We start from the raw sequence: 22,266 nt of genomic DNA, 5'->3' as shown, positions 1-22,266 counted from the left end.
TGTTTTGTGGGTCACGTATTCTAAGTTCATGTATATAAATATATTAAAAGTAACAATTGCATCTATATGCTTGAGCATATTACTTGTAGCAGCACAGAAATGGTTAAAAGAATAAACCGAATTAATGGTTTACACATTAGAACCAGGCATTTCAAAATTATATTTTTGATCATTAAATAAGTCTAATAAATAGAATAATTTAGCACAATATACCACATATGCATATAAGTATCAATATCATTATAGATTATACTTATAAATCATAAATGTGAAATTTGTGAAAAATAACTTAAATATTATTTGCCATTAAAATAATTTTAATATTTAGAAGGTATAATAACTTATGGGGGTGTTATTGCTATTATGTATTCACAAAACAGATTAACATGCATATGCATGCACTCACACAGATGTGTATACATGAGAAGATTTGCTATTTAGTAGTATCATGTATAACTTTTTGTTTCATGAACAACTTTTTAAAAAAAAAATAAATTAGGAAGAGGTGGAATGGAAAAGGATGCTTGGCCTACCAGGAGCTAAAACGACAGAGAAAAATGCTACTAGAATAACAGTGGAAAGATCAGCTTCCCTGAGGAACTGGGTTGGAGTGAGTATTCCATGCATTTCCTTCTACTTCTCCTTTTTCTATTTTATTTTCAAGATCCAGCACAAACTGTTGTACTTTGTTTTAAAGAGAAATACTAGGGATAAGCTATGAATTTTCTAGGAGCTATTTGAAATTGGCTCCTAACTAGGAATGCATATACTTTCTCTGTTTTTCAAGTTTTTTAAATCAATGCAGGACTTTTAGCCTAACACTATTCACTGTTTTATAAAGATGTTGGGGTTGTGAGGGGAGAGCAGGGGGGTTGGGGGAAGGTGAGAGGGAGAGGAAGTTCCACTCTTAAAAATAATAGTTATAATTAAAAAAAAAACAAATACAAAACTGAATTATGCATTAACACACAATAATTGTTTTCAACATATATATTATGTTTATGTAGCATCGTACTCTCATTAATTAAACAGATCTTTAGTGTAATATAGATGCTAGTATATAAAAATATGTTTGATTTCAATGTTCTGTGATTAATATTAGGGAATCACATTCATAAATACATTTCCTTAGCAAACAACTTTTATAAAGTTAAATGCTTTCATCAGAAAAGCTAAGCTTTTCAGCAGAAAAGAAGAATAATTAATAGTTACATTTAATGTGTAACCTTGCCTTAAATGTAGATGTGATCTTTCATCTTGTTAAGATTTATAGAAGATTAAAATCTAGCAAGTTTTTCTCAAGATGCTCTATTCAATAATAAGTTCAGGAGCCATAAAACAAATAGAAATATCAAAATAAATTAATAAACATGAATTAGTGGTTGATGAATAAATTAAAGATACATAGGTGAAATGCTACACTGAAATAATGATTTGTAATTTGTCAAATGTGTATTTTATGCTACAACTGCATTATAGTGAATTTGTTGTTATATAATATAGATAAGTTCTTTTTCTATATTAAATATAGTCCTCTAAGATCACTTAGGGCATGAAGTAATAAGACGCTGCTTGAGCGACACCACATGCTGGCGAGGATGTGGGGAGAGAGGAATACTCCTTCATTGCTGGTGGGAATGCAAACTAGTACAGCCACTTTGGAAATCTATCTGGTGCTATATCAGAAAACTGGGAATAGGGCTTCCTCAAGACCCAGCTATTCCACTCCTTGGAATATACCCAGAAGATGCTCCAGCACACAACAAGAAAATTTGCTCAACCATGTTCATAGCAGCCTTATTCATAATAGCCAGAACCTGGAAACAGCCTAAGTGTCCCTCAGGAGAAGAGTGGATAAAGAAACTGTGGTACATATACACTATGGAATACTACTCAGCTATTGAAAACAAGGAATTCCCGAAATTTGTGGATAAATGGATTGAGCTAGAAATGATCATAATGAGTGAGTTAACCCAGAAGCAGAAAGAATCAAATGGTATATACTCACTTATATCTGGACACTAGCCCAAGGGACATGTCCCACGAAAGCCTTCACTTACCAGGAAACTGGGACAGAGGGGAGGACATTCTATTGGGACTCTAGATGAGAGAAGTATGGGAGAATAGCAAAGTAGAAGGATACAGAGGGTCCTAGAAACCTACAAGTAGAACATTATGATAGGCAGATTTGGGCCCAGGGGTCCCGCTCAACTAAGGCACCAGCCAAGGACAATACAGGCGGTAAACTTTAAACCCCTACCCAGATCTAGCCAATGGTCAGAACAGTCTCCACACTTGAGTGGAGAGTGGGATATGACTTTCTCACATACTCTGGTGCCTCACATTTGACCATGTCCCCTGGAGGGGGAGACCTGGTGGCACTCAGAGAAAGGATAGCAGGTTACCGAGAAGAGACTTGATACCCTATGAGCATATACAGGGAGAGGTAATCTCCCTCAGGAACAGTCATAGGGGAGGGGAATAAGGGGAAAAGGGGAGGGAGGGATGAATGGGAGGACACAAGGGAAGGAATAACCATTGAGATGTAACAAGAATAAATTTTTTGGTTTTTTTTTTTTTGTGTGTGTGTGTGTCTTTTTTTTTTTTTTTTTTTTATTAATTTATTCTTGTTACATCTCATAAAAAATTAAAAAAAAGAAGAAGCTTCTTGAGGACTGCTCTAATCTTACATAACCGGTAGCAATAATGAAGAAATTATTCTCCATTAATAAAATAGATATCTCTATTGAAGGTTTCCTGGACTTGTAATGTGCTGCATAATTGAACTCTGCTTATGAAGCATCTCATACTCACTTAATAAAAAAATAATAACTGATAAGCAGTTAAAGTTAAGCCAATACTTTGCTGTTTATACAAATAGACCAACATCTTTTTTCTGTGTAAGGACATTTGATACATTCCCTGGAGCAATAATAGATGTCTGTGATAACACGCGCGCGTGCGTTCCCCCCCCCCCCACATAGGTATTTGGAAGGCAAAAAAATCTCCAATAATATTATAAAATTTGAACAATAGCAAATCAATAGTTTAAAAAAGATTCACTTTTCAGGGAAAATGTCTTAAATTCTGAATGCTATAAACATAATGCAGGAAACAATATATCTATCTAGAACTTTTACAGCAGGATCTTTTTGGATATTATACTAGGATGTTTTGTATTCATCAAAGTATTCAGTCTTCTAATTACAATTCATTTTCCTTCATGTAATTGCTATTTCTTTGATTTTTCTAATGTGAATTTTTACAGTCTGTCATAAACTATGAAAAAAAAAAAAAAACCCAGAGACTGTTCCATTCTATAAGTCCGCCAATCATGCAAAATAGTCATTTACAAACCAATACAGTCCACCCATAGCCTTCAGTTGTCATAACACACTAAAACAGATTTGTTACATGACTATGCTCAATCTATTTGTGCAGTTGACAAAATTATTAGTTTAGCCTTTACATTATCTAAGCAACAAAGTTGCAAATGTATCTTGCAATGCTTGCAAATCAAAACATGAGTGTGGAAACAAATCAGAAGTTTCCATAAGGGTGTAGGTTATCAAAAGAAATCTAGTAGACTTCATTACCAGGAAAATTGGACTCAAAATATTATTAGGAACAATAATGAACAATTCTGACTTCACTTTGTCCAAAATTTCTCAGCATTTCCGGTAAACCTCCCAAAAGTGTTTTTTAATTGCCTGGCAATGATGGAACTGAATGTGTGCAACTTACTTCCAGAGCCTGAAGAGTTCCTCACTACCATGAAGGAGTCAGCGCTGGGCCTGGCTGCTGCAGAGGACTGGCAGGGTGAACGCATCTCCAATGCTGGTTCTGAGAAGGGTGTCGGTGGGAAGGGTGGTCATCTACTACATGTCTTCTCCACACCTGGCTGAACGAACATGGGGACTCTTCAGAGGAGGCAAACAGAACCAAGAAAAGCCATCAAAAACTGCTTGAAAGATACCTGGGATTTATTGTTTAAGTTGCATGTCCAATTCCAATTCAAGTCAGAATGTTCACTAATTAAAACTAAGATATATTTACATAAAAAGCTTTTCAATGTAAAAATAAAAATATATTTAGTAAAAAAATATATATTAAGAAAAAAATCCTTTCCAATGGAAATGTGCAATATGTTCTCATTCCAACAAATAAAACCTCTGCTTTTAATTTTTTAGAAGATACGGTCTCTTGAAACTGTAGGTGATTTAAATGATCCTAACCCACATAGTATTTTTATAACTCACAGTATCCTTAATTATGACTTGCTAAGTACCAGGTACACATGCACATAACGTTAGGTATAGAAGTGAGAAAATCTATCATATCCCTGTCTGGTCTACAAGAAAAACAGATCTAGTTTATGTTAACTTTATTTTTTTAAGGCAAAAATCTATCCATTGCAATACATTCATGTCTGGAGAAAAGATGTGTTTAGATACATTATATACATTGAATTATAAGTTCTTAATGGTATTTTTGTTTTATTTATTTATTTTTGTTTTGTTTTGTTTCTTTAGACATGATCTCTCTGTGTAGCCATGGCTGTCTTGTACTAGCTATGTATATCATGCTGGCCTTGAACTCAGGAGATCCTCCTGCCTCTTACTTCCCAGTGTTGGGATTAAAGGTGTGAACTATTATGCGTGGCTCTAGTTGTGTTTCTAAAGTGTATGATCTGTGATGATTTCTTCTCCTTTCTGAGGATTGACTGTCACTCTGTGTGGGATGCAGCGTTTAACTTTTTCTCCTCTGAGAACTGAATAGGAGTTCCAACTGATATTTCAACCTAACACTTTTAATGCAGTGCAAATAATTTTCAAAATATCTTTAAAATTACTAAAATATCTTAGCTTGATTTAGATTGTGATAAATATTGACAGAAGCACAGACTGTTTTCAAAATATGACAATAAATAATGAATATAAGATGAAACAAATATTGTTTAATTTGATCTATTGCTTGTCCTGACACTCTTTATAAAAATATAAAAGATTTGATAAATGACACATGTTTTGTTTTGTCAGCTCAGAAGTCTTATTATTAATTAATGATTGTTGTTATTTTTGATACTAGCAGAAAATATGATTTTACTAGGTGCTTTAAAATAAGCAATGCTCTAAATGTGTGGAACTCCTAATAGTTTGAAATAAAAGATTGTTACATACTTCCAAGATCATCTTACAGAAATTGTTTATTTTGTGAGCCAGAAAACTTAAAACCATTGGGAAAATGTTCAAATATGTGCACAGTGAAGGAAAAGGAGATATGACTTACTCTCAAGCCAATATTTTCCTCAACCACATTATCTGAGATAGATAAGCAGTACATGAATATTATATCAGTTGATACACAACATAAAACGTGAGTGTACAAATACTTAATAAACATCAACTCTCTCAGCTTTGCTTCCCATAACCCTGTTAGAAGTCTACTAGATCTCACTCAAGCCATGGAGCTGAACATTTGTGAGCTCCTACATAGGAACTTCCAGTCCCAACAACCAGCAGATTTGCTCAAAGAAGGAATGTTGCCACCATTATTTTCTGTTCTCATTTTTATTCTATGTACTTTTCACTAAAGTTTATTTCAAAGGGGATTTGTTATGTCCTGATTTCAGTAAGATATTTGACAAAAACTACCCCAAAAATGTCCAAAGTACTAAAATACTTACGGTTTAATTTTTAAATATTTTGTTAATAGAGAAGTTCATATAGTATATCTTTTCTAATGTTATTTTTTTATTAATTTATTCATATTACATCTCAGTGGTTATCCCATCCCTTGTATCCTCCCATTCCTCCCTCCCTCTCATTTTCCTCTTTCACCCCTCCCCTATGACTGTGGCTGGGGGGGACTTCCTCCCCCTGTATATGCTCATAAAGTATCAAGTCTTTTCTTGGTAGCCTGCTATCCTTCCTATGAGTGCCATCAGGTCTCCCCATCCAGGGGATGTGGTCAAATTTGGGGCACCAGACTTTGTATGAAAGTCAGACCCCACTCTCCACTCAACTGTGGAGAATGTCCTGTACATTGGCTAGATATCGGTAGGGATTTGAAGTTTACTGCACGTATTGTCCTTGGCTGGTGCCCTCGTTTGAGCAGGAACCCTGTGGTACATTTACACTATGGAATACTACTCAGCTATTAAAAACAAGGAATTCACGAAATTTGTGGACAAATGGATTGAACTAGAAATTATCATAATGAGTGAGTTAACCCAGAAGCAGAATCAAATGGTATATACTCACTTATATCTGCATACTAGCCCAAGGGGCATGTCCCATGAAAGTCTTCACTTACCAGGAAACTGGGACAGAGGGGAAGACATCCTATTGACATATAGTATATCTTAATGATATTTTTTTAAATTTATGAATAAGCCTATGTCATGATTTTTCATGTCTGGGAAAGAAGAGGAATTTACATTACTTTGCTTAGATAGATGTGTCTGATTAGTAGAGATTCTTTATTTTTTAAGAAGCTGAGTGAATTTTATGTTTTTGTGTTTTGTATTTTTAATTTTTTTTTTTTTTTGAGTCATAGTCGAGGATGGCCACAAAATCTCAAATCTTCCACTTTAGACTCCCTAGTAGTAGGATTTTAAACAAATGTCAACATGCATAAATGTAATTCTAAACTTAAGAAAGTAAATTCATTTGTTTTAAAATAGGTACTGAGATGGCCTCCATGGTGTGACTGTATACATAAAACCTGAACAAGGTTAAGGCAGACAAAATGACAATATGGACAAAGGTGAGCTTTATACAACATGACTTTTTTCTGAGGAGTTTTCACCAATGATGACTTCTGGGACTAGAGTGTTTTCTTTAGCAATTTGGCCTCTGAGAGGCTGGCCATGATCCAGTATACAGTACCACACCCATGCACATCATACAGGCAGAATCAAGTGGTCATTCTGTGTTTGGAAAAGGAACGCATTATGTTGAAGGAAATAATCATGGTCGAAAAAGGGAGAAATTGGAGAGGGGAAATCATGAATGAGTATTATTAAACTACCTTATATGAATTGCTGAAAATAAATGAAAAGTTACGAAAATGTTGAAACTCTCCAGGATAAACTAGTGAAAAGTAGAGATGTATTTGTTCTTGATATGCTATATATTGTCATAGTATTGTCATTGCAAATACAAGTCAATAAAAATCCATTGCATATCAGAATTTTTAAATTTTCTATTTTCTATAATTTTTAATTTTTATAAACACTTAAAATGAATGCATGTTTACCGTAAAATTGTAAAATAGTAAATACAGTTTATTTTTAAAATTTTATGAATCTTTAGATTAATGTATCAATTTAAGTTAATATAATAAATTTGAATTTTGTGGAATTATATAACAGCTAAGATGTAACACACATATAAATGCAAGTTGTTGTACCCCAACAACCATAAGATAGCTATTGTGTGTTTGTTCATTTATTATTTTCCATAAATAATTTAAACTGATTTTATATTTATATATACTTGATAGATAAGGAATAAAAGAACTTAAAAAGTGAGTATCCCTCCAAAGCAAGGCATCATGCTTTTTAGTGTATGTAGATCCTTACAAACACTCATGAAACTACTACAAACAATTTTTTCTTCTCTTTTCATTTAATACACCTTAGAGAATATCGATCCATTTTCTTTTACATAGCCAGTCGATCTATTTTATTGTGTAAAATAAATCAGTTCCCAAAATGTAATAATTGAAAAATATTCATGTTTCCCAGATTTTTGTCATAGAAATGATAGACTCAATTCTCTATGCATGCATTTCATACTTGTTTGTGAATGCCATACAAACCCCAGAAATAAAATGTTTAGGAAACAGATTGACTTTGTCCCAGGTTCTGCCATAAGCTCTGCCTCTTTAGCAAAGTTATGATACACAGTAAAATCAAGTTTGAGTTCTGCATTGTGCCTTTTTTATTGTATTGCATTGTGGTAACAATTAGAAATGCTTCAGATTGTCATCCTAATCCAAAGGGATGAATTACCAAAGATAAACAGGATTCTGTTTCAAGGTGTGTACAACACAGAAAAGGCCATACTCTTCCCTCAAATTCCAGTTCTTCAGGGAAAGATCCATGTATGTGAGACATACAGTTTCTCTCTTGCAAGCTTGGACGCAGGCAGAATCAATGGCCAAACTCTGCCAATACAGGGTAAGCAAGTCCTCAATAGTTCCTGCTTCACAAATATGTCTGTCAGATATACCTGGCCAGAAGGCTAAAGATGATGCTCCAAGGTTATGGAGAGTTTTGGGCGACTGTTCAGGCAGTAAACTGTCCCTGTCATCTTCTCATTTGGGAAACTGCTAACCTGCACTCCCTGTATACTCAGGTAATCAGGTTTATTCTTTCTCAAATCTGTGATGGAATTGAAGACCATATAATTTAGTTTTATAATTAAGCTTAGTTGTTTAGGGGTTAAGATGTTTTTAGGTCTAGATAGATATTTTAAGTTGATAATGATGAGATATGATATATATTGATTTACATGCAGAATTTGAGACTCACCAAGATAGGAAATATGTTCTCTTCAAGGCTGGCAAATACTAATTGCCAAAACATTATGAATGTAACATTAAAAAAATTCCTGATTATTTCATGGCTCTTCTTGTTGTAGGAAGTTTATTTTATATATGTAAAATAATATAAATGTATATATAATAAATAAATTATCAAAAAATAGGAAAAATGAAAAAAAATTATTTACTAAGTGCCACAGAGTATGAAGCCTATGTTACCTCATGTTTCCAAAGAATTATTCCAAGACAAATTAGATTATTGTGTATTCTTCTATGATTTCTATATAAAATAAATAAATAAAATTCAACCACCCTTGTCAGGGTCACATAGCAACTAATGAAAACAAGATTGTCATCTAGGACAAGCTTCCTCTATATGCTTATAATTCCAGAATATAAAGAGAGGGTAAAGTATATCAGTATTTATGTGTTTACAGCAAGCATGCACTAAATAGCCAGTTTTAGTTTACTCAGCAATACAGCAGGCGCCTGTGTCAGAAAGAAAGGAAGGACAACATAAAATAATTTAAACCACATACAAAATAACTTAGAAATTTATTTTGTATGAATTAATTTCTCATGCTAAAAATGATCATAATGATTTGCATAAACCCTATTATTAAAACATACTTTCTCAGCATGAACACAGCTAAACCTAGGTGCTTTTAAAATTAAACTAGAGACACTGATTAAAAATGGAAACAATCTTGTGTCATCGGCCAAAAACAAAGCACAAAATACTTGCTGGAGGAAAATGTTTACAAATAATAGCCCTCATCCAAGATCATATGACAAATAAATTAATGCTCTACTGGAGCCCTCACCACTTATGTAAATGTCACCCTGAAAATTAGTACAACTAATCATCGCTTCTCTCTAACAGCAAGAGTTCAGCAGTTCAATCAAACATAAATCTCGGTGACCTAAAAATTGGATTGCTCTATTTGTAATTCCCTGTGAGCAACTCTTGAAGTAACTTACTGATGGTGTTGCTCAGTAACTCCCTGGACAAGGGAAACGACTTTGAGGTCAGAGGACAGCAATAGGTAGTGACTGATATGCATTGATTTCATAGTTAATTCATTCAATACATTTCATAATAGTCCAAAGAAATGGAAGCTAGACACAAAATGGCATTCAATTAGCCATCTGTTTAATAAAAAGAAAAAAGAAAAAACAAAAACAGAATTTACTAATATGACTAGAATTTAATTATAAAACCTCTATTCAGTAGATTGTACACATGCAACATTCTTCCTGCTGAAGTAGTTCAAAGCAAAAGTGAGCTCAAATGTGAAATCATTGCTGCTCTACATGTGACTTCCATCTATCCCTTACAAAATATCTTTCTCTATATTTACTGAAAACACACACACACACACACACACACACACACACACACACACCACACCACACCACACACACCACACATACCTTGGTAAAGGGAAGTAATTAATTAGGAATATTAAATGTTTCAACCAATTTACAAAGGAAGAGTTTAGTTTGCTGCATCCTACTCAGTCATAACAGCACTCAAAACTGTGTGCAGATATTATCAGTCTATATTTCTAGGATGCATCTAAGTAAATGATATATTTATTTACTGTATTATGTGTAAACACACACACACACACAACTCATTATACTGGGCCAGATGCATAGAAAAATATATAGTTTGAGATAGCTAGATGCTCAATTTGGGTTGAAAAGCTGATTACATGGGAAGTGCAAATCAAAATAAGAACCATTACCATCCTACAAAGGCAATTAAAATCAAAGCAGGCTGAATACGAAGTAGAAAAACTCCATAGTATTGGTTGTGCCCTAGCCTTTAGTGGCTGCCATTGGTATCTCATTCCCTCCCATCCCTCTTGATATTTTCAGGTAAATTGATGGAACTAGAAGTCATCATGCTGAGTGAGCTTAATCCAGACCTGGAATGACACGCATGATATAATACTCACTTATAAGTGGCAATTAGCCCAACATAGACTTTGTCTGATAGATCCACCCAGCAGGGGTCAGTCCAGGTGCTAGGGCTCCAGAGTGAGAGTAGTATAGAAGAATGGGAGGCTGGAAGGACCCAGAAGGTTCAGGAACTCCACAAGGAGACCATCATGCTAGTGGATCTGGATATAGTGGGGCCTGCACAAATTATTGCACCAACCAAGGACAATGCATGCAGTACCTAATCCCCCAGTTCAGATCTAGCCAATGGATAGCTCATTCTCCAAGGTTGTGGGGAGAGCAGGGACTGCTTCTGACATGAACTCTGGTGTCCCAGAATTGATCGCTTTCCCTTGGTGAGGAGGCCTGGTGGCACACAGAGAAAAGGGAAGCAGGCTATCTGGACGAGACTTGATAGGCTGTGGTCATATGAAGGGGGAAGAGGTCACCTTCTGTCAGAGGTCTAGGAGAGAAGAATAGGGAGGAAGAGAGATGGAGGTGGTAATGAGAAGATACAAGTGAGGGGATAACAATCTGGATGCAATCAGAATAAATTATAACAAAATAAAAAAATTTTAAGAAGAAAAACCAGTTGGGTACAAAGTCTTAAATGATCATAAGGCATATCATTAACTTGGTTGCAAGGTCTTCGAAAAGTTCATTCTGAAAGTAAAAGATATAATTTTTATATTTAGAAAAACGTTATTCTCATACTAGATAGTGCCAAGAAATAATAATAATAATAATAATAATAATAATAATAATAATAATAATAATAATAATAATATGTATTAAAATTAAAAGGTACAAAAGGCATACTGAGATAATGAGGTATTTTGATTCACATGACTAATGTTTCACAAATGATAAGAACTAAAAGAAACAAATAGTTTTATTTAATGAATCAAACTATAACCTCATAAATTAAAGGTAATTAGCTAAGATTTCTTGAAATTTATATTTGATTTTATCCATAGAATTAAAATTTATTTCAAGTCAAATTTTTGAAATTTTAGTTGACTCTCTTGGCCTTTTGCATCTTTCTGGGTCCTTCTATCCTTCCCTCCCACTCTTGCAAGGGCCTTATAAAGAGGAAAGCATCGACCATAGAGCATGCATTGACAGGACCTAGGATCTCTACACATATGTAACTGATGAGCAATTTGATCTTCATGTGGGTCCCCTAGTAAGTTGAACAGGTGCTGTCTATGTCTGCTGCCTGCTTTAAATCCCTTCATGCTAACCAGGCTGCATTGCCTGGCCTAAGAGAATAAGAAGGAGCTCAGTTCTGATGAGACTTGATATATAGGGGCAAGTTGGAGGGAGTATCCACCTTTTCTGAGGACAAGGGGAGGGGAGATAGAGGGAAGAGGGTAGGAGGAAATGGCTTGGAGGAGAAGAGGGAAATGACTATGATCCAGTGTAAAATGAATATATACATTAAAATAAATTATTTTAAAAATATCTGAAATTACGTCTTTTTTTCTAAAGGTTGATTTCAATCGAAGTCTCCTTATCTCTAGGGAAGAAGTCATTCCCTTTTATCCCTGCATCTCCCTAACACGTTCCTCCTTCTCTTTATCCTTCCCCCTTCCTTCCTGAGGTTGTTTTATAAAAAAAAAAAAAAAAAAAAAAAAAAAGCTGAAATCCCCTAAACATAGTAATATTAATACTGGGGAATGCACGTAATAAGAATCTCAAGGCATGTAGATTACATAATGTCTTTTCTTCAAAATTCTAACTCATATACATATTTATGGACAAGAAATCAGTTTTTAATATTAAGAATAGAGTGTATGTTTCAGTGGCTTAATAATTTTCATTGCACAAGTTAAATTTGAGCGCCTCATTTTTATGTTAATTATAATAGGGGTTTAAAAAAAAGTAGGTTTAGATAACATGGGATTCTTTGGGTTATTTTTTTTTTAACTGCATGAAATCTGCCTTATATCAAGGAACTTCCAAAGAATCTTAAGGCCCAATATCTTCAGAGGCCAATTTCATTACTTTACAAAAAAAAAAAAAAAAAAAAAAGCATATTTAATTTAAATGTTGCAGTTAATTACTTTTTATTTCCAATATTGTCAGTTTAAAAGCAATTAACAATACAGCACTTTTCTTTCTTTCCTTTTTCCTTTTTTCTGTGCGCAATAATTTATTTTTATTTTATTCATTTTACATCATGATTGTAGCCCCCTCCCTCATCATGTTCCACTCCCACCCTCCCTCTCTACTATGTTCTTCTTCCTTCCTCTAGAAGGAAGCCCTCCACTCCTAGCATCTGATGTCAGCCTATGAAGACTCAATCTAGACTGCCTGTATCCTCTTCCTTTGTGGTCTGTCAAGGTGACGCCACCAGGGGGAAGTGATCAACTTTTGGAGGCCAGAGTCCATGTCAGAATTAGTCTCTATTCCCCATATTATGGGACCCACAAAAAATGTGCTCCCTATCAAGTACGTGTGAGCAGAGGGTCTAGATCCTCACTATACATGGTCTTTGGTTAGTGCATTAGTCTCTTCAGAAACTCCTTCAAGGATAACCAGACCCAAAGAAACTAAATGACAAGAAAGACCCTAGGGGAAAATGCTTAATTCTCATTCAGAAGGGCAAATAGAATAGATACCAGAAGCAGTTGAAGAGAAGGAACAGGGTACAAAAGCAGATGCTGAGACTCACAGCCAAACTTCTGGTTGAGTTTATGGAGTCTTATGGAAGATTTGGAGTACAACAGAATCTGGTGGGGACAGGATTCCACCAGGAGACGAATGGACACAACAAAGCTGGGCAGTACTTTTCATTGACTAATATACCTAATTACTTAATATTTCATTATGTGACTCCTACATGGGCTTTGGTAACATGCATATAGATATATAAATAAATATTAGATGCATTCTAACATGATAGATGAGGATGAGTAAAAACCTAAGTAATTATACAAAGTAAATATATTTATATATGAAAATTTTAAAATAAGATTTTTTTAAAGAAACAATGTTAGAAATATCCAAAGACTACGTGTATTGGGAATTTGGAACACTTTTAATTCTATTAAAAATCTATATGGATGTGGATAATATAAAGAAGTACAAGAAGCACACTAGAAGTGTTGCAGGAGATTTCAAAACAGACTTAAAACTGGGAAAATCTCAAACTGTAGTACTGAGATACCCTCCCAACACAGTTTTTAAAATACATACATGTATATATATATATACATGTATGTATGTATATATATATATAATCCCCTGTCTATTATTTTATGCATATGTATGTATCTATATAGACAAATAATGAACAAATAAATATGTTAGCCCTTTATTCTTCTTGGATCAAATGACCTTGTGTGTGTTGGCTGGACTCTATCAGTGGTGTACTCCAATTGTTCCATTATCCTTGAACATGATGGCATATAGTTTTGAACTCAGTGTAAAGAAAGATGACTCAAGAGTATTTTTAGTTTAAGGACTAGGGTTCAGAATAAAACTAAAGTCAAGTAGTCAATTAATGAGAAAAAAGAAACATAAGCTAACATAAAAAACTTCACCTCACCTGCAACAAACACAAAAAGTCCCCTTGTAATGAATGATATGTACTAATGCTGTAATACTATTTTGATACTTTAGAAATTTTATTGGCATGTAATCACTTTGAGACCTAAATACCACATGAGAAGCACTATATGCCTTGCAGTTTCCAGCATATTCATTTACTACACATAAGAACGTGAGAAATCAAAACACTGAGAACAAGGTTTTCCATGCAGATAAAGAAAAAAAAACTCACTTATCAGAACATTTTAACATACTTCTTGAAGGAAATATTTTTAAAAGGGAAGATGATTCACACAGAAAATAGATTCTAAAGTGAAACTTGTGATTCAGTCAAAAAAATTCTGTTGGCAACAAGACCATTGGAAAGTAAAGTTAAAAGAGCTATGGAAGACATAGCACAGTAATTCTCTATAAGGTCAAATACCAAAGTGCCGTAGGTAATGACAAAGAACTCAGAGCTACAGATGAATACAAAACAGTACTTGAAGGCACGTTCAGCTACATTATTATATTATATGGTAAACCTGCAGTCCTTGAGCCTTTTCTTATTCAGCATTTTAGCACTTACTTGACAGAGGACATAAGTAACACAGCTTATTAACTCTGTGAATCTGTGACTGACAAAAACTTAAGATTGAAAAATGTCCCCACAGCTTTAATGGATGAGCACAAAATGTCAAAATGAAATATGCAGCCAAAGTTAAAAAGACTGAGACTCAGAAACTTAACTTCTAATGTGAAGGTTGTTTTTTAAATTCTGTATAAGAAATAAGCATAAGGGATTAATTTTCCTATGAACCATTAAATGTAAGTTTACGGAAGTGCAGCCTTGGTGCTAACAGGAAACCATTCTCATGATGGCTGCCTTCAATATCCCTCTGAGTTGTTTCATCTTTCCTTGATTTGTCTCACCAGCTTCTCACCAAGCCACATATAGGACACTGCATGTTGTCCTGATTCCAGTAGTTCTCCTGATAATTACAGCCAAGCAAAGCATGCTAGTCAAAAACATTTTTTACCAAATTGTTTGAGCTACTAGTCCATATATTTACCAACGAGCGTGGTGATTACTGTGTTTTGTTTTGCTTTGCTTTTTTTCTATGCAATATTTCTATAATGTGGAGGTAAATTTATTTAATTATTAGGTTATAGAGTGGACTTATGGTAATTTTTTAAAAATTATTTAAAACTTTCTTCAGAATCAACTGAGAAATGTCTGTGCTGCTGCTTCTTTATTTGTTTATGTTTAATATTGCATTGACTGAATTTTCTGTATTGAATCCTTTTCCCACTCAAGCAATACCTAACAATCAATCATTTTCTGTAATTTCTGTAATACCAAGCTACACTTTTGTAGTTTTTGTTTCTGACATAGAACAATGTTCATAACATACAATAAACTACATATTTCTTTCCTTGTAGTATTATGTGTGCTTGTATGTGTTCAAGTATGTTCAGCCGCACATGCAAAAGCGGAGGCCTCAGCTACTCTATATTTTAGTCATTTACTTAATTATTTTGAGTCATGGCTGACTACTGAGCTCCAGGGGTCCTTCTGTCTCCTCTCACATAGCTCTGGATATACTGATGTGCATATCTACACCTGGCATTTATGTGACACTAGAGAACTTCATTTACATCCATATTCCTGTATAAGCACTTTATTGATGGAGCCATATGTCCAGTTCACACCTATAATGTATTTGCCTGGTAGTAAAATCAAGATTATGATTATATGGCAAATTACAGTATGTCCATCCTGTCCTGTTATTTTCAAATTTGAAATAGATTTGCCTTGGGTTCTTAAATGTTCAATTAACTATATTAGTCAATATCACAGAATATTTGTAAAAAAGAATAATAGATTTTTATGAATATTATTCCCTTGTTTAATGTCTTACATTTCATATGCTTTGATTTCATCAATTAAGCATTGAGATATTAATTTCTTTGGGAAACTATGTCTTTTCATTTGACATTTTGTTTACTTTTATTTTATGTCCATGAGTGTTTGCCTGAATGTATGGGTCCCTTGTTTGTGTAGTACTCATGGGACTAGAAAAGGATGCTGACTGGAGTTACATAAGGTTGTGAGCTGACAAGAGCAGATGGGAGAAAAAAACTCAGGTCCTTGGAAGACAATTTGAAGACCACCAGTCTTCTTAAGCACTGAAAATTTTCTCCAGACCCAAAAAGTGTATCTTTATATGTATCATTGCTGGTGTAATTAATAATAAGCCTTTCTTGCTAAACTCTTCCACAATAATTAGTGTTATTTACAGCATTATTCCTCTAAACTGATCTCTACAATTTTAGATCAAAGTGTTTTAATTACTTTTACACTTACAGGAGATTTTTTCTTCATCTACTCAGCTGAAGTAAAAGTGGAGTGCATGAATTACAAAGAATATATTCAACTAAATAAACTCCATATCCTAGGTAGCCATTTCAAAATCAATGTATGTTTAAGTACTATTTAGCAAAGATAAGAAATACTGAAATAACAAAAGTTCTTGCTCTTATATTTTTCTATTTCATATGAAACTATTATGAAAACGGATGACAAATATTATTATGATTTGATTGAATATTTGATTGAATGGTGAAAGCAATTTTAAGGTTGCAACTTAATTCTGGATTTGAAACTGCAATTAATATTTGTTTTTAACTGATGCCATATGTTAATTAATGGTCATTCCATGGATTGAGCTAAAGGATTTTCTTTTAAGTACAAATGGATAAATTGGTTAGTAAATTTATTTTTAAAGGGCCTCACAGAAACAACATAGTTGATCAATTTTTCATAGTGCCATTAAAATTAAAGAGGCATATTTTTCAAAGTGATAAGGATGTCTCTCATCTAAAATGCTCAGACATTCAACTGAGTTAAGAACATTACAATCAAGAGACTCATAAAATTGTTGCAGGAGGCAGCTATAAAATCTGCACACTTCCCTAACCTTATGCAGTGGGCTTGCTGCCTGGATTCTTCTGGTGATTACGAATGAAGGCACACCACTTATAAACATAGAATAAAATGTTCATCTTGATTATAAATGACAATTAAGAATGAGAAGAAAAGCATTTATAAGTATTATGAAATGTCTATAATTCTTTGTTAAAGTGCTATTTATTTCATAGTTGATAGTGAAATTTTGTCATTATTTGAAGTGGTGAAATGCAAGTGTTTTTCTTTGAAAATCTTGGTCTCATTAGGATGGTCTCTCTACTTGAGTCACAGTTATAAACTTTCTTGCTGAGTGACTATATTTTTCTTATTCATTTTATTTGTATTACAGATTTGCTCAAGTTGTTCACATGAATTCTCAGAGAGGTAGTTACAGACAATTGTATTTGTGTCCCATTTTTAAAACAGCAACATCAAATAATTTTGTCTGTGTGTGCATTTAGTGATTGCTGACCCTGCAAATTTATTCAATAAATTAGCCTAATGGCAGATTTCCCAGTCAAGTACATCCCTCTTGACGTTTAAAAGTCACATACACAGGAGAGATGCTGCCAGCCTCACTGCCAGAATCTTCCCATTGACTGAGCAGAGTCCTAAAGAAAGTCTGAGACTGCATCCCTGTTACTGCCAGACCATGAAAACAGGGAATACAGTGCACATAATATAACAAGAAATAAGTGAGCACAACTAAAGTAACCCTAGGAATCTTCTAAGAAAGTGACATTTTTAGACAAGCTTATTTATTTGTTATAATTATTTTTGCATTTTTATGAATAAATTTGAAGAATATGTCTAATGAAGGAACTAATGAGGAACAATAATGGTTCTCTAAGAAAAAGATCACAGGTCAAACTGCAGAAAAATATAAATTGAATTCAAGTAGCTATTGACAAATACACTTTCAAAATCCACAGACATAATTGCCAAAATATTTCACCAATAGCCAGTCTTTCTCATCACGCAGATCCGAGGCGATGAAGTAAGTGCAGGACCTGAAAACTAACGCTTATCTACCAAGAGTTCAGAAGCACAGACAAGCTGATGACTAACATAGTAGACACCCCTTTAAAAACCAAGATTGAATGCCCTTATCCAAATATAGTCACATTAAAGGGAAAACGACTATTATGATTTTAATCTTGAAGGCTGTCTGTCCAGTGGCTCCTGTTATGGCACTGAATATTAGGGTCTATCTGGTAAAAGTAGACCACTAAGAGTAGATTTTTCTAATGCTATACTCAGCCCTTGATCTAGTTCTCATGCTGTTTCAAGTCTGCCATATGGATTATAGAGTAGCATACATTCTTGGACTACCCTAAATGTTTTCAGCAAGGCAATGTGGTACAGTGGTGACCATGATAAGTATTTGACCAAGGTCACTATGAAGTTCCCATTTATATTAATCCTGGCAAATGCTTACCCAACTGGAATATTCTTATGTGACTAAAAATACATACTTTATATATTATTGAGTATGTGATCTATTAAATATTCAATTTTTCTACTTTTATTTATTTTTACTAAATATTTTTATTTATTACCCATTTGTATTATTACACATATACATATACAATAAACTAACTACTGTAAGAAGAACTATAAAACAATCAGGAATTATATAAATTATATAAATTCTTAGTGTTTTGGTTATTTATATTTGGTCTGTCAATATATTAAGCCAGAAGGCTGAAGATGATGCTCCAAAGTTACAGAGTTTAGTGACTGCTCAGGTAGCAAACTGTCTCTGTCATCCTCTCATTTGGGAAGCTGCTAAACTACACCCCCTGTATATTCAGGTAATTAATTTTATTCTTTCTCATGTCTCTGATGGGATTGAAGACCAGATAGCATAGTTTTACAATTAAGCTTAGTCATTTAGGGGTTAATATGTTTTAAATCTAGATAGATGTTTTAAGTTGATAATGATGAGATATGATAGATATTGATTTACATTCAGATTTTTAGATGCACCAAGACCGGAAAGATGTTTTCTTCAAACTGGTATATTTTATTGAGGTTATGGAAGGCAAAACTTAAAGCTTATTTCCAGAAGCATGGTATAGAAACAATGGAGTTAAGGACAGCTTTTAGATTTTAGTTTTAAGGCAGTGGACGAGTTTCCACATGCCAATCAGCAAAAGTATGCCCATGAGGAGTAAAAAACCCAGAATTCTATCTCTGTGGGCTTGGCATAGCTGCCATATGACATGCTAGAATGAAACTTATGAATCACAATGAAGGAAAATGTCAATTGTCTGCAAAGAGATGATGAGGCCATGAAAGCTAATGAGGAGAAAACATGACAGCTAAGGTGCGACTTGCAAAGAGACAGATTCGTGACCTGATTCCAACTTTTATTTACAATTTTACTTGGAGAGAACAATGTTGTTAATCTCCCCCATTTAATATATAATCAGCAAACGTTAGTTCTGGCCAGTGTGTTAAATTAGTCATAAAATTTGAATACTGAAAACATGTAAGATATTAGATCAATAAATCCATTACTACTGCTAGATTCATTCTTGCTGAGAAATAAGGAAAAGACAGAGCCACGGGGCAAATTATAGCAACAGTGTCCATTTCAAGCATTGAAGTTAGCAATTTAAAGCTATTTAAAAAAAGAAACAACCTGACAAAAATAGAGGAGATTCAAGGACTTTGTCCTCTCTAATTTTACATCAACCTGACACAAGCCGGAGTCATTTAAAAAGAGAGAACTTCAATTGGGAAATTTTCCCCAGCAAATTGGCTAGTGAACTGGGATGTGGTACTTTTGATGGTTGATGTGGGAGGGTCCATCTGCTGTGGAGAGGCTGAGCAAGCCCTGAAAACAAGCCAGGAAGCAGCAGTCCAGCACAGCTTCTGCGTTAGTTCTTGCCTCTGGGATCTTGTCCTGGTTAGGTCCCTTCCCTTGTTTACCTCAGTGATGGATTATGGTGTGGAAATATAAGGTGAAATAAACCTTTCCCTCCCCAAATTGCTTTTGGTTATGAGGTTTCATCACAGCAACAAAATCCCTAACAAATACAGGCTACAAAAGGCTCTACCAATCATTAAGAAGTGAAGTTGAAATTTCAAATCCTAGAAAAATTAGTGAAGCCTTAGTTATCATTTTGAGAACAGAAAAATGAGAATTGATATAATAATAATATACAATTGAAATTATATATGGAGATAAAATTAATACTCAAATGAAAATTTTCTGTTTAGTTTATAATATGGAATATATTTTGATAGTATATTACTGAAAATATGATTATGATTGAAATTTATTCACAGTATTTATTTGATTTCTATATATTCTCAACAACAAAATTAACTTATTCATATTCCATGAGAATTAGGTAGGTCCTTGTATTCAATATAATATACATTTAAAAATTAGAATGATATTTTCCAACAATATAACTCAATATTGTTAATTAATATTTTTTTCTGAATTGATTAATATTTTTAATCCAAGTGAAAATTATTTCATATTTTGCTGTAGCACATTAATATAATTTACTTAAGCATACCAGCCAAATAGTAAAACTGTGAATTTCTTAACATGGTTTAAAAGTTTTTCATCTTAAGTTTGCTATCCTTGAAAATACATGTCAATAATAAACGAGTCCTTAAATCTTGTTGAATTTGATAAGATACATATGTCTTTGAATGTTTGTTACTCATTTGGATATGATATTTAAAATATTTTTTCAAAGCAGTGGTCATTACATTTTCTTTAAGAGACAGATCTGGAATTTTTATTTTGAATTTTACTAAAAACACATAGAGGAATGTTTCTGTTTTATGGGAGAGTATTTTTCAGGTTGTATAATTTCCTTTGTGTATTTTCTCTTCCCCTTTCCCTCTATTTCCCTTCCTGACTTTCTGCTGTCTCTCTACACGAGCATAAATAGTAAATTCATTAAACAATTATAGTGAAATCAGAAACAAACTTGAGATGAGAAAAAAGAGAATGAATTTGCCCTGGAGGTTAACTGAAGGTTATAAGATTACTAATAGTTTAAAGATGGTAGCATGGTAATACAGTAGTAAGGAAAAAAGGCTGTGTGTGGGTGACATGGAATAATAGCTCTTACAATAATGGGATCATTTCTGCTGCAATTTTAAAACTTTGCATATGAATGTCAGATATAAAATTGCCACACAATATGGCTATAAAAGGATACTGTGCACTCAGGAGGTTTATTAATAATGTTTTTTTTAAGACTGTGAACTTAAAAATAATAAAGCCTCACTAAAAATATACTCGTGCTGTAATGTAAAGGACTAAATGGAAGAAAACATCAAATATCTCCATAAATAAACACATTTACCTATTTCATAGAATTTCAGGGTACAAATCTGAATAAATATTATTGCAGTTGCTAAGTTTGTTGCTGTGACCTAATACATGAAAAAAAAAAGCAACTTAAGAGAGGAAGGGGATATTTCCTCTAATAATTTAAGGGGATACAATATATCATTACAGGTGAGAGTTGACAACATAGATATCCATCAATTTATGAACCGATGATGGAAATATGTTGCATATAAGCAATTAAATATTGCTCATCTGGAAAAAAATGATATTATGAAATGCATATGTGAATGGTTGGTTATAGAAATGATCATTTTTGAATGAGGTAACACAGACACAGGCAGACAAACACTCCATGTTCTCTTCATACGTGGATCATCATTTTGAATCATTACATTTATATGTAATTAAATTGGAGTACCCAGAAAAGGCAGGAAACCAGTGTAAGACCATGAGGTAGAATTCAAGGAGAGGAAGATAGAACACAGTTTGTATGAAGGAAAAAGAGGGTTCATAGGAAAGGGGAGCCAAGAGTAAAACAGGTGATATGGAGCTAGAGGATTACCATTAAAGACCTTTCTTTTTCCAGGTTTTGTTATTATTGTTGTTGGTTTTGGAGAGTAGATTCTTTTCTCATACAATATACTGTAAGTGTAGTTTCCTCTTCTTCTATTTTTCCCATTTCCTTCCTCCCTTCCCTCCCTCTAAAACCATTCCTTTTCGGCTTCTCATCATAAAAGGACAGGTCGCTAAGAGGTAACCACCAAACATGACTAAATCAAATATAATAAGGTAAGACCAAAACTATCATATCAACAGGAGTGGTGTGCATGACTGTAATCTCAGCACTCAAAGAGGCAGAGGCAAGCCAATCTCTGTGAGTTCAAGGCTAGCTTGGTCCACAAAGCACGCCCAGGACAGCCAAAGCTACACAGAACAA

The 22,266-nt window shown here is 33.8% G+C and overlaps 1 protein-coding gene across 3 annotated transcripts in view; it reads right to left on the bottom strand.

The window, feature by feature from the left end:
* Lrfn5 (leucine rich repeat and fibronectin type III domain containing 5) overlaps positions 1-22,266 on the bottom strand; it is a 361,151-nt gene that overhangs the window by 159,589 nt on the left and 179,296 nt on the right. The window contains exon 1 of one of the 3 annotated variants that reach the window (XM_051146692.1): positions 3,745-3,930. The exons of the other annotated variants lie outside the window; for them this stretch is intronic. The gene's annotated coding sequence lies outside the window, so the exon portion shown is untranslated. Of the gene's footprint in view, positions 1-3,744; positions 3,931-22,266 lie in introns of those variants that run through there. 3 annotated transcript variants of the gene reach the window in all.

This window comes from Acomys russatus, chromosome 1, assembly GCF_903995435.1.
Source record: "Acomys russatus chromosome 1, mAcoRus1.1, whole genome shotgun sequence".
Taxonomy (NCBI): domain Eukaryota; kingdom Metazoa; phylum Chordata; class Mammalia; order Rodentia; family Muridae; genus Acomys; species Acomys russatus.
The sequence above is the reverse complement of the archived record's forward strand: the minus strand, read 5'-3'. Positions and strand labels throughout refer to the sequence as shown.